Here is a 15,656-nt window from a genome sequence, read left to right on the forward strand (position 1 = left end):
ATAACAGATCATGTGTAAAAAATATCTTAGACAACGTAGATGGCCGCACAGTACGTAGAGGATATTAGGGTTCGCAACGTATATAATTATTTGAAAGATGTATTTTACAGCGCTTGTGAAAAACGCGCTGTAATAGGTAGTTAAATTCAATGAAAGCGTATGTGTTTTACAGCGCTTGTGAAAAAAGCGCTGTAATAGGTAGTTAAATTCAATGAAAGCGTATGTGTTTTACAGCGCTTGTGAAAAAAGCGCTGTAATAGGTAGTTAAATTCAATGAAAGCGTATGTGTTTTACAGCGCTTGTGAAAAAAGCGCTGTAATAGGTAGTTAAATTCAATGAAAGCGCATGTGTTTTACAGCGCTTGTGAAAAAAGCGCTGTAATAGGTAGTTAAATTCAATGAAAGCGCATGTGTTTTACAGCGCTTGTGAAAAAAGCGCTGTAATAGGTAGTTAAATTCAATGAAAGCGCATGTGTTTTACAGCGCTTGTGAAAAAAAGCGTTGTAACTGATTCGCGAAAGCGCTTCCTTTTACAGCGCTTTTTTGACAAGCGCTGTAAAAGCCTTATAACGTGATGCGCAAACGTTATATGACCTACTACAGCGCTTGTTTTACAGCGCTTTGCGTCAAAAGCGCTGTAATAGGTTCCGTTATTTTTAAAATATAATTACAACAGCGCTTGTGTTTAGCAAGCGCTGTAAAATGGGCGCTGTAAAATGTCATTTTTGGCGTAGTGACAATAACTTATAATCTAAATATACAATTATTTTATTAAAATCAGCATTGTAATAACCTAAAATCAACTTACATTTATCCTAAAATCAGCTTTGTAATAACCTATACTACAAATATATTAAAATACGCATATTTTGATATATTATAATATATAATAAAATAAATTATTTAGTAACATGTCCATTCTGCACATTAATTGCAATATGGTGCTCATAATCCTTAAGGACAGAAAGATCATAAGGACCTCCAGGAAATATAGGTTCTTCAGGCTATGATGATGCTCGTGTTCAAACTGGTGTTGTTGATCATGTTCATCATCAAGCGCATGATCTTGATGGTGTTGTTGATCCTGTTCCTCATCAAATGCAGGATTTTGCTTAAACTCATGCACCTGCATTTCTTCGTTCCTCTTTCTTCTTTTCTCAACTGCAGCTCTCCTATTTGATTGTGTAGGAGGTCGAACTCGAGAATGTTCAACATCTGTTTTTGCTCCTCTAGTCCTCATTAAAAAAATTGACAAAACTGTTCCCAAAATTTCAGTGAGAGATGAAATTTCTGATGAATATCCCAGAAATTTCAAATTTTCAATAGTTATTAATCAATACCAGAAATTTTATTTTTGAAATTTCTCGGAGTACCACCTGGAAATATAAAATTTCAAGTATTGAAAATAAATACCGGATATTTCAAACTTTCGGGCGGTACTTCCGGAAATTTCAATAATGAAATTTCCAGTAAAAAGAAAATTTTCACCAGCACTCAATTTTCCGAAAAATTCAACTTGTGGGAGTACGAAGGAACTTTTTGATTTTTACTGTTTTATTAAAGGTATTTTGAATATTTCAACCAAAAAAATTTAAATAACGGGGTATAGAGTTAATTGGGTGGTACAAAAGACAACTTTCTCAAAATGAGACTCAGGAGTTTAAGAAAAAGAAAAAAAATTTGCGAAAGAGTGGAGTAGTGTGTCTATTTGTAGTTGTTTTTTTTATAAATAGTTTTAAAATAATTAAACTATTTATAGAAAAAAATTAAAATAATTAACTCTTTTAATATTTAATTTACTTTTTTCTATTATATCTTTTAATTATTATAGTATTTTTTTTATTATATATTTATAATATTAATAATATATAAATATTTAACAAAAATAATTTAATAAAAATATTATTTTATTTATTTATATAACTTTATTAATGTGTATAAAATGATTATATATTTAATTATTTTAGAACGGGTAGAATAGTATTATGTTTTCTTAATAAAATGTTATGTACTTTTATAAAATAATATAATATCAACCTTTAATCTATTCAAGCATGTTTAATATAATTATTAAGACTTTATCACAATATGAATTCTTTAAATTAATTTAAAGTGTTATAAATAAGTGTCATTTAATTGTCAAAAAAGAAGTATATACCATTTATTATTTTCGTGTTAATGATTAATTATTTATTTTTAAAAATATTTATACCATTGAATCTATTTAGATTTTTTTTTACAAGAAGTTAGAGTATTAGATAAACACTAAAAATTATAATTTTTATGGATTACATATTATAAAGTATTTGTAATATAATTTAGGCTAAATATCATCCATGGTACCTTAATTTAATTTTTATTTATCTTTTTTTTATTATTTGGTCATTTATTTTAATTTTAAGTGACAATTTAATATTTTATGTTTTAAAATGTCAACAATGTTATCCTTTTGTTACAAAAATTCAAAAAATTCATCAAAATTTTTAAACAAAACCGATAAAATTAATTATATTCTTCAATATAATACAAATTTTATCAAATTCGTAACTCAAATCTTCAAATAAACTCATATTTTCATTTTTTTTATTTGATGTTGTTAGAGATGAAAATATGAGTTTATTTAAAGATTTAAGTTATGAATTTGATGAAATTGCATTATATTGATGATAATAATTAATTTTATGGATTTTGTTTGAAATTTTTTATGAATTTTTTGAACTTTTACAACAACAAAAAAATATTATTGACATTTTAAAACATAAAAGATCAAATCGGGAAGAAAAAAAAGATAAATGACTAAAACGTTAACTAAAATTAAATTAAGGGACCACGGGTGTTATTTAATCTATAATTTATATATTATTTTTGTCTTAAAAAAAAATATAAATACCATCATAATTAACTCACACATCTAATCTTGGATTCGAATCCAGTATATTCAACTTTCAATTTAACAATTTTAGCATTCGTCAATTAAACTAGGATTTAAATACTTTTGTATATTATATTATAAAAACTATAAAAATATGTTAAATTTTTTTATGCAACCTATAATTGGTGGCTGTTATTTTTCACATTTAAACAAAAAAATTGATATTTAACTATAAAAATGTTGTTAAATAATTTTTTTCAGCCTTTGTGCAATTGGTGGCCGTTATTTTTCACATTTAAACAAAAAAATTGATATGTATAATATTTTACACTAATAATTTAATTTTAAAAATATAAAATGTTTAGGTGATTTGAATTTTTAGGTTCAATATGGCTATGACAATATTTACGATTGATAAAGATATATTATCTTCCAATAAATAGGCATCACATTTTATGTTGTATAAGTAAACTCCTCAACAACTAAATCAAAATTCGTTGGTAGATTATTATATTTATTTTTTATTATATAAATTAAAAAAAAATAAAAATATTTGATGTAGTATTATACTATTATTAAATTACCAGATAGATTTTTCCATTCTCTTCATAAAAATAATTTTTTAAAATTAGATTGTCAAACAGATTTTTTTTATTTTTCGGTCTCTAACACATTTTTCAAATCTTAGAATGTCAAACAAATTTTTTCTCTTCTTGTTCTCTTCTCAAAGACATATTTGAAACTGATTTGCAAAATAAATTTTAAAAATTAAAAACTCAAAGTGATTTAAACAAGTCCTTAATTTTGAAATTTCTTGAACACGTTTGAAAAATTGAGAGGTGGGAGAATTTTTTAAATTTAGTTTAAAAAAGTCAACAGCAAACTCAAATTTTTTAATTGTGCAGTATGATTATTAAGTAAAATTTTCAATAGTCATGACTACTAGGCCTTTTCATACTTCTTCTTTAGCCCAACAAGATACTAAACCTGTGGATTTGTAGCTTATTCCCCTTAGGGCAATGTTACTATGCTGAGCCCAAACAAGCTAATGTTATTAGGCCACACACATTTTACAACCCCTTAACCTATTTCTTTTTCAAAAATACCCCTTCTGTTTCTTTTCTTGTTCTATTGTTTGAATTTTTAAAAAGGGATTGGAATGAAATTGAATATAGGAATATCTATTTCTTTCAATTCTATCATATTCTCTCAATTTTCTTCCCCCAATATAGAAGTATTGATGGAAACATTCACTCTAATTATATTATTATCAGTTTTTATTTAGATTTTGTGTTTATCTATCTATTTTTCTATTATTTTTTTAATTTATAAAATAAATAGTAAAAAAATTTGAACATTCTTAAAAGATCTTGAGTTCGAATATAAGAAATGTATTAACAATATTTATATTTATCGATTATTATTATTAATTTCAATTGTGTATTTTAATCATAAACAATAGTAGTTATTTTTAATTTTGATTTTAAATAAAATTGGTTACTAAAATTAAATTGACTGATTAAAAAAATTTAATTTTTAATGCAAGAAATATTTATTACCTTCTAAACATATTTATAAAGAGACGTCAAAAACTTCAATGAATATGGATGTTATAATTTAAAAGTTGAGTGAATAAATAGTAAAAGAAAAAAATTAAAATTTTTGTAAGTATGAAAAAAATTTATTTAACCTTTAAAATAAACTGTTAGATTTTTTATATTAAATATTTTAAATATTATAAAATAAAATAGTAGTTAAAAAATTAATATATTTAAACAATTAAATTTTAATTATTATTATTTTTATATTTTATTTCATATAAAATATTAAAATAATATCACTTTTTAGAAAAAGCATTTACCTTTCCACAGTGGGTATAGTATGTATGACTGAGTTCTGAAACCGACAAGTATAAGGATACTTGTCCTATTTAAAGATTTTTATGATCGATTCAATCTCCATCAAATATCATTCCCATCACATACATCCATCCTATGTAAATCCTCGCAAATATTACCTCTTTATCAAGTTTCCATCAGTAATTAATATTTCGATGCTACCCATAACACATAAGACAATTAACAATTATGTCGACAAATAAAAAAAACAAATTGTTTATATTTATGTGAATTTCAAATTAATCCTATGCAGTGTACACTATATAGTAGTACTTTTCAATTATTTTTGTATACTCTAAACAATATTTAACATCTTATTTTGTTAAAGAAAATATTTTAATCATCATAATTTTACTCATTTAACTTGTTGTAATTTCTATTCATTTTATATTTTTGTCCATTATCATTGCAATTTTGAGTTTATTAAATATACATCTGACTTCATTGAGTGAATAATTGGATCATTTTGAGTTTGAGGTTTTTTTTATGATAAATATATTTATTTTATCTTAAATGTTTTTCTTTGAAATTTATTCACTTTGTCTCAAAATGATTGAATTATTTTTTTATTTTATAAAATTAAGAAAAGTATATAAATAAATAAAAATATTATTTTTATTAAATTATTCTTGTTAAATATTGATATATTATCAATGTTATACAAACACAATAAAATATATTACATTAAAAATAATATAAATAATATTAATTAATTGATATAATTAAAAATAAATATATTAAAAATAAAAATAATCAATCAATTTTAAAAAAAAAATTATTTTAAGAATGAATAAATTACCGTGGAACGTAAGGAGTAATGTATTTCAAAATTTCACTTTTCAAGGTTTTGTTGAAATTTAAGATTTTTTTATTAATATAATTTTTTTTCAAGATAATCAATTTCAGATTCATGATAATAATATAATATAATTTTTACTTTTACTTCATATCTAACTTAATATTTATTTTTTATAAACTGTAATACATTTTGACAAAAACATCTAATGAAAAAATCTTGGTTGTTTCTGTTTGTGTTTGCTATATTTGTGCATCTATCAAGGTAAATTGTTTTTGTTTAAAAGAATCATCTAAAAAGATTGTTGTGAATTTTGTTATTCTTATAGTAATTTAAACATGAAAGATACGTGTCTCCAAGTTATATAGTAGTTCTAATAAATCATATTAGTATACTAATTTTAATTCTCTAATTTTTTAAAAATAAAATGAATTATTAATACTAGGAATAAAAAATAGTATAAAGACAAAAATGTTACTGAAACTTGTAAAATAAAATCGAGGGAGTATACTAGTAGTAGGTACCACGCATTACACAAAGCAGTGAGTGATGACCAAAACAGTGTTTCGTTGATGGGAGGGTATAGAAGAGAGAGAGAGAGAGAGAGAGAGAAAGAGAGAGCATGATTTTAGGGTGATAGGGGTGTTTGGTCATTTTTGGGTCTCGAAGAGGTATATATGGCCAAGAAGATAGGACAGAAACAAAAGTTGCCACATAAGCTGCCACGATAAATAAAGGAACATTACAGACTGAGACACCTAATTAGGGGTTCTCATCCTTTCATTTGTAGGGTATAATCATGCTGTTTATTTTGTTCGTGAGAAGTGCTTGTTTATCTTTGGTTAATAACGAGGATTATTATTAAGTCAACGAATAATACATTGTCTCTTTTATTATACGTGGAGCTACTAAAAATTTATTTTATTAAACAATAAGGATTTCTTTTATATATGTCGTAAATGAAAATAATTTTTATATTATCAATTAATTATATTTATAATTATTAAAAATACTTAATTTTTACTATAAAAAATTTAAAAATTATATTCGTAAATATTTGTAATGGATTAATAATGTAATTTTATTTATCTTTACGGATAATTAAACTTTAATGATTATGTTACAAAAATTATATGATTCATACTTTAAAATTATGATCATATCGTAATATATGTAGCATGATCATAATTTAATATATGTATGAAAAAATGAGTTCGAATTAAAATTAAAATCCTAATTAAACCTTAGTCAAGAGCTTCCAATCTAGATTGTCAAACACTTGATTTTTTTTTTATAAGATCTTTTTTATAATAGTTATTTATGAGTTTATTGACTAATTCAAGTAGTTTATGAATTATTAATTTATAATTTATTTTTCTTTTATCTAATTTTATCCTAATTATTATAACGAAAATTCTTTTTTATTCTTAATAATTTATTTAAAAATAATTTATATAATTAAGTTTTATAATAATTTAAATAAATAATATTTTAAATTAAATAATTTATTTATTATAATTTAAAATAAATAAATTAGCTAAATAAATAGTAGTAAAAAAATATTAAATTAATAAATAAATAAAATTATATAAAACTATTAAATTTTAAATTAATAAAAACAAAATGAAACTACTACTGTTAAAATATTTTAAGCATTAATTAATAAAATTTATTTTTATTTTAGAATGTCAATTTTTATTTTTAAACTAATTAAATTTTTAATTTCATCAAATACTTCAATTAGCATGACAACTATCAACAAATTTTATTAAACAAAGTCATATATTCACCGCTTCTCTTTTGGTCTTAAAAGATATGATAAATACCATTATATTTATCGCATACAATTGCGATGATTTGGAATTTAAATATGTGACACGACGTTTATCTTAACAATATTAATATTTGATAGTTAAGTTATGACTTCAACAATACTATTTTCCTTTTGTAAGACGAGTTTGGAAATTTTTTTATTCTTAATATAAAAAAGTACTATATTTAATGTGTAGGTATTACTATTTAAGACATTTTTATCTTTAATTATTATTTTCATTTTTTTATTCTGTTGATTTTTTCATTTAAGAGGGACATTAAAAGTTGTGAAGAAGAAGATAAAAGTTTGTACAGTGGAGTATAACCACTTGAGAATACGAAACATGTCATAAGAATGTATTAGGAATTCTATTTAAAAAACTGTTGTATACATATTCATTTTCGGCATGTTAAAGTAATTATTAGGTTTAATTGCATTTTTAGTTTTTCTATTTTAAGTGAATCGCGAAAATAGTTTTTCTATTTTATTTGTCCTTTAATTTTAGTTCTTCAAACAGAATTTGAGTCCAAATCTTGATAAGTTTTCATTTTTTTAATAATGTATCAAAAAAATGGTGATGTGACAGACATCTATGTGAATTAAATGAATTATTATATTATTCCAAATAAAAAAATACAATTTATATTTTTAAAAACAAAATTCCTATTTTTAAAACAACGTTTAATAAGCCAAAAAATTAAACACTTCATACCTAAATCAACCCAAATCAGACGCGCACAATAAGAGGTCTGAATCCTAAAATCGACCAAGCCTTCATCCATGTTCTTCTTCATCTTTGTTTTTCTTCCTCTTCATATGTATTCTTCATCTATGTTCTTCTTCTTCATCTGTGTTCTTCTTCTTCATTTGTGTTCTTTGATTGATTTGATGAGCCAATGACAGAACTAGCTAAAGAAGTTATTATATCTTTGATGAAAATGATTGATGAATTCAAGAAGAAAGACAATGTGAAGAAAAATTATGACGATGAACAAAAGTTGAAGTTGAAACTAATGGGGGGTTTTCTAGCACTTTCATGACTCTTGATTACTGTTCTTTTGCTTATTGTAATATTGAAGTAATTAAAATGATTGGATTAAGGGTAAAATGATTGGATTAAGGGTGTTTTGTAATGATATAATTTAGGATGTTTAGGGTTTAAATTGCAATGTCATTGTGTAATATAATTAAATTTGAATGAATAAAGTTGTTATTGTGAAATGAAATTGATATTATTGTAATGCAGTTGTCTATTTTTGCATGTTAATAATTCAATTTGGTATTATTGTATTAATACAAATCAATTTGCTCAAACAATTTTTCACTAGTTTGATATCATTCAAGATATAATACAGTTGCCTAATATTAATGCTCAAAAAAATTTCCTAATTCAAGATAATATACTAAATTTATTGCAACCAAAATTTTACATTACAACCAAAACAAAATACGAAGAACTTATGTTCCAAAATAAACAGAATTTAGCTAACAATCAGAAGATCATTCCATCATTACATACTATTGAATTATAAAATAATCATTCCATCGAAACTTAGATGAAGAAGAAGACGAAGAACACACATGAAGAAGAAGAAAAACAAAGATGAAGAAGAAGAATATGGAAGAAGGCTTGGTCAATTTTAGATTTTACGGTTCAGACCTCTTACTGTGCGCGTCTGATTGCGTTGATTTGGGTCTGAAATGTTTTTTTAATTTTTGTGGCTTATTAAATGTTGTTTTAAAAATAGGAATTTTGTTTTTAAAAATATTAATTGTATTTTTTAATTTGGAATAATATAATAATTCAATTAATCCATATAGACGTCTGCCACATCACCATTTTTTTAACACGTAATTAAAAAAACGACAATTCATCAAGATTTAGACTCAAATTCTGTTTGGAGACCAAAACTGGAGACACATAAAATTAGAGGACTATTTTCACGATTCATCTAAAATTGAGGGACCAAAAGTGCAAATAAGCCTAATTATTTTCATATTTAGTTTATTCATCTTTTAAATTTCACACAAAATTTAATGTTTTCCATTCAAAAATGATAATATATCGAATACAAATAAAAAAATTATACTGACTCAAACATTTACAATTATTTTCTATTATCAAGAAAAATATGTAATCTTCACAATGATAAGTATGTTTTGATAATATAGAAAGAACCAACCAAGAAATGAGAAAGATTTATTGCAATATAAAAGAAAACAATAGATTAAAAAAAAATAAAGAATTTAATTATTTAAATAGAAAAAGGTAGAAAAAGATATATACGTAAAAATTGATCGATCAAAATACAAAGCTCTAGTATTCGGTAAAATAATTTGCAAAAGTAAACAACAATTAAGAAAATAATTTATAAAAGAGAACTTCATAATTACTTTCGAAATGTTTAGATAGAAAATTTTTCGCTTAAAAAACCGATGTCTCATACTAGTAGTGCGAATTTTTACCTTTCTCACATATATTCTTTGTAGGTATTTGTTGTGTATCGATCCAATTGTCATCTCTATCTAAGAAATGAGAAAAAGGTGGATACTCGAGTATAAAGAATGCAAAAGAACAAATAATTTTTCTTGTTCTTCAAGAATTATCCCTTGCTTTTATTGTATATCTTAGAATATTTTAAATATTTTGTTTTTAAATTTCTTTCCTTTCTCTCATTTTCAATCCAATGAAACAAGAGAACATAAAAATTTATCTTTTATTCATTTTATTATCTTTTCAGACAAACAACTAAAAATTCATCTCACTTTCAACTCTTTTTTCTTTCTTTTAACTTTCATTTATTTTACTTTCTCTTTAAACGAATATTTAATTTTACCAATTCTCAATCCAAATAATAAGAAAAGGTGATTATGTTTTGGGTTGGACTCACATAAGAGCAACCCAAATAGATTGAAGAAATGGGTCAACTTCGAATTGATCTAATTTATAAGGGCGCAAAAGATTCCTAAATTAGGACATATTTGAAGTCATGTGACCACTTTAACTCATACACTTGCATTTGTGGTCACTTGATGACATTGAGAAAAATTTGAAGTGGATAGACTACGATAGATTGTCATCCGCCACCACACGATGGAAATGTCAGTCGCTAGATGACATCAATGATGTCACAATGATAAGGACAAGTTATGAATTAAAGGGTGATTCAAGAATCATATACTCCTATATGAGTCCATAATAGAACTCTTAGAAATCCTACTCAAACATGATTTAAAAATGACTCCTAGTACAATAAAAAGTATCTTGAATTCTAACCCTAACAACCTTACACTCTTGGACAAATATTTGATCGTCAGAGTATATACTGATACACTATCCCAACAAGGAGTTCATAATCATAGTTATTGTTCTCGTACCACATTTTTTTAAATTTATAGTGTCCCTTCGATATATGGGATCCCTTCGATTTTTTTTAATAAAGAAATAATGTCGCTTTGATAGTTTAAAAATTAAAGTCTAGAGTACTTCAACATGATTTATGTGTATATGCATTGGGGTATACCATTAAATACCGAAACTGTGGTTGTAAAATTACTAATTGAGAGACAACGACATTTATACTTTGTATTCTTGTCTCCATCTCCAGCCTTATTTAGTACTTATGCATTTTTTATTAAATAAAAATAAATAGAAATGCTCCACAACCATTGCGCGTGCATTTAGACTAAACCTATTCCTATACGCTTTGTCAATTTTGTTTTATTTTTTCGATTTTCATAATTTCTGTTTTAAATGAGCATAGAGAAAAACAGAGGTGTCTATGAATTATTATTGTTGAATTGTGAATTGTGAATTGCACTAAACATGTTAGTGATAATATCAAAATCACATTTGTGAAACTAAGTACGGGTGAACTACTTGTAAATGTGGTCTACAGCAAATACCAAATCATTTGTCAAGTTAGATTGTAATTTTGCAATTGTTATTGTAATGTCAAGTTACACAACTCGTGCTGGTTTTAAATAAAGGTCGACTATTGTGCAAAGTGGTTGGACTAAGGGTTCTATAATTATAAACTATAAAAAAATGATTTTAATATTTAATAATTTAGAAGTTATATTTTAACGATTTTTTTTTTTAAAAAAGTTAAAGTTATTTTATGTTTATGTGTCGTAATAAAAATTAATTTTCCTAAAAATAATAATTATAAAAATAATTTTTTTATGAATATATAAACAACTTATTTGAAAAAAAAAAGATTATTTTTCAGATTCTCAATTTTTTTTTGAAATTGTAACAATAGATGCAACTTTTTTAAAGTAATTAATTCTTTTCGAAATGATTTCTTTTGACAAAAAAAAAAGTAGAAAACATACCCTAAATTGCAAATTAGTCAATTTCTCATTTAATTGATTGAGTCTCTCAATCAATTGAAGTTTAGAATATAATAAAAGTAAACAATCAATTTCATCTCTGAAAGTATAATTATTTATCATAGTGGTCCATTAATTAAAGAAATATATTTTAAATATTTTGATTTTGAAATTTATTAGTCAAATTCATCGTAAGTTAAGTTTGGGTTAACTCCTATTACTTGTTGTTTATGTGTCCCAACTCAAACAACATAGAATAGATACATGACACATTTTTATTGATTCTCAATGCTACACAGAAAATGACTAAAATGAAATAGAAAAATTGAAATGTAATCGAATGATTTTTTGTAAAAATTTCAATATATTCCTTTTTCACTTTAGTCAATATTGAATCAAAACATTATGGTTCATGTAATAATGTTGAATGAAAAACAACTACATAAGTATCCCTCAAATGGATAGTTATATTCACTAATTTTAGAATCAACGAATTACAAAACGACAACCACTACTACTTCAATCACTTGAGCAGTATCATATACATCAATTGAATCACCAAATATGCAAAAACAAAATACTTCATTAACTTCATATCAAGAACCAAATTGTTCAACTTTGCATTTATCTCTTTCTTAAATCATTCATCACTTGCATAATACATTTCTTATTTTGTTTCCCCTCTTCGTAATGCTTTAGAAGCAAGATAGTCTTCTCATTCATCCACCCAAATGAAGAAGTTGTAGTTTTCAATATAATCCTTCACGTTAAAACAAAATGACAAAAATTGTTTCATGTCAACAATCTAGGATATACACAAATAGAAGATTGAAATTACTTTGAGCTATCATACTTTATGGTCTCCTTAGATTCTTGTTGTTTTTCCTCTAAACATCACTGTCTTCTTCCCACACAAACATTCAAGGCTTGTTGTTTCAATCTCATATCACCTCATTAAGAAGAACAATTGCCTAAATCAACATTCGTGGATTCATTTCTATCTCTTGCATGCAAAAATGAAGCATCACCTCTCATCATGTTCATATGGATTCCATTTTAAATGATAGATATTTGAGAAGAGGAAGAATGATTTAGGGTTATCATTTATCATATATTTTGTTTCATTTCAATCCCCCATCATTCAAATGGTAGTATGTTGTGACATCACACGCTAACATGAAATATTAAAGTCTCCTACAATGCCACATCAACTAAAACCAATAGAAGTTAACCTAGAATTAATATTAAGGATGAATTTAGATAACATACTTCGAAATCAATGTATTTAAAATGTTTTTCTTTAATTAATGAATTACTGTGATAGCGAGTAACAAATTCAAGGACAAAAGTGACTATTTACTCCTAGAATAAACTATTATCCAAAATTCAACTATATTGGCCTAACTATATGTAAACTAGTTTGTCATGGATTATATATAGCATGTGTTAAAGTTTCATTTATGCGACTATTTTCACATCAACACATAAACTCCTTCGCATAGCATCAAATAGACGTGTTACACTTCATCCTTATGTGATTTTAAATGTACGGATAATACTTATTATTAAAAAAAATCAATTTTCATATTAAAAAGAAGAATAAACTTAAAAAGAGTTGATATAGACAATCATATTTAATCTTATTAACTGATTTATACGATATAATTTAAATCAAATATAAAACTTCATATGATATAAGAGTTTATCCATTACAATTATTCACGCATAATTTTCAAAGTTAAAACACGGTGGAATGCATAAAGAATAATGTGAAGAAAAACTTATAAAATGAAATTTTTCCGAATATGATCTTACAATAGAGGTGGTAATTCGGATTTTTTACCCATATATCCTACTTTTGAAAAAACTTAACCAAAATATCCCACTTTTAAAAACTGTTACCAAAATGCCCTACTTTTTAGGGCAAGAAGAAAAACTCTCCCTCGGGGAGCGATACACCAAAGGAGCAAAAAATTTTCCCCTAGTAGGAGGTCGCTGGCCGGGGATGCGACCTCCCAAAGGATTTAAAAAAAAAAAATTTAATTCGTTTTTTGGTTTTAACTAATTGTTAATAATTTAATAAATAATTATATTAAATAATAAATTTATAATTAATAATAATAATACATAAATAAATAATAATAATAATAATAATTAATTATTATTATCAATTATTATTATTAAAAATTGTTATAATTAAAAATTATTAAAATTAAATTAAAAATTATTAAAATTATTAATTATTATTATAGTTATTATTAATCTTATTATTATTAAAAATTGTTATAATTAAAAATTATTAAAATTAAATTAAAAATAATTATTATTATTTATTATTATTATTGTTATTATTATTAAAAATTGATATAATTAAAAATTATTAAAATTAAAATAGTAAATTAAATTATAAATTTCAAAGAACATACATTAAAAAAAAATGATAAATTAAATTTGAGTGGATGTGCCTGCAGCGTTTGAACAATGTTTCCTAGTATGACCAGATACCCTACATAATCCACATTTTTTGGGTACTCTTTCTGTAGTATCCATTTATGTTCTAATGTGTTTGCTCTTTGGCCGACCTTTCTTGACTCTCCGCATTAGTAGATTGTGACACAACTTAATACCTTCATATTGTGGCCAATATCTTTTGTTTGGTATGGGTGGGAAGGCTTCGTCGTAGACTTTTAATACCGTTTCCTCCTTGTACACATCAGGTATAAGACTCCAATAATCATATTTTATGCTAAAACATGATGCTATGACATGTGAACAAGGCATATGTTTAGCTTGATATATTCCACAATCGCACCACTTGTTAGGAAGGTTTACACTAAAGTGACCAATTGGTCGCCCTTCCCTTGGAACTACTGTCTCGTGTACCATGAAAGATGTATACTATATTTTAGGATTAAATGTTTCTGGTTTTCCTGTTACCGGTTCAAATTTTGTGAACGTTAAAGAAATTTGTCAAGATTACTTAGGAGTTATCCCACCTCAAGGAGCAACAAAAGGTAACTCTATTAAATTAAAGTGGCTTAAGGATACGTTTGACGATGTTGATGAAAATGCATCTGTATTAGAAAAACAAGCATCTTGTCGAGCATACATCCTACGTATGATTGGAGGGTTATTGATGCCTGACAAATCCAACAACCGGGTACATTTAAAATATCTTTCACTGTTAGGAGATTTACAAAAAGCATCCCAATATAGTTGGGGTTCAGCCGTTTTAGCTTCACTATATAGAGAACTATGTCTTGCAACGAAACCCGGTGTAATGTCTATGGGAGGCTGTGCATTGTTGTTGCAAAATTGGGCATGGTATCGTTTGTCTTGTGTCGCTCCAGAATCACCCAATCCATGGATATTTCCACTTGCACAAAGGTAACCATTGCAAATAAATTTTATATATATGTTTTTTCTTTTTTTAAAACCATTTTACTAATTTATTATAATTTTTATTTTTAATATATTCGGCAGATTTAATTCTGGTGGTCTAAAATTCAGTAAAGTTCCTCATAACGACATAGAAGGATACCGAAAAACAATTGATCACATGATGGTTGACGAAGTAATATATTCATTTACATTTATTTGAACTTTTTAAATATTTTGTTTTTAAAATACTTGTTATAATTATTTTAACTTGTTTTTTTAAATATCGGTTCTATTGGAGACCTTATCTCATGTTCCAACATGAAGTTTCAGAGGAAGAGATTGTCACTTGAACTGCATGTACCTATCTGCATTGTTTTCATATTGTTGAAAAACATCATATAGATAGGGTCACACTTCAGTTTGGCTTCCATCAACAAATACCACAACCACCGGAGGACATGAGAGCGTACCATGAGGTCGACATTAGGCATGGGGTTGATGATAACTGGAATTGGGTTTGGAGGGAAGAAATTCAACATTGGAATGAGCGTCACAATTACGT

Source organism: Cicer arietinum, chromosome 8 (genome assembly GCF_000331145.2).
Source record: "Cicer arietinum cultivar CDC Frontier isolate Library 1 chromosome 8, Cicar.CDCFrontier_v2.0, whole genome shotgun sequence".
NCBI classification, from domain to species: domain Eukaryota; kingdom Viridiplantae; phylum Streptophyta; class Magnoliopsida; order Fabales; family Fabaceae; genus Cicer; species Cicer arietinum.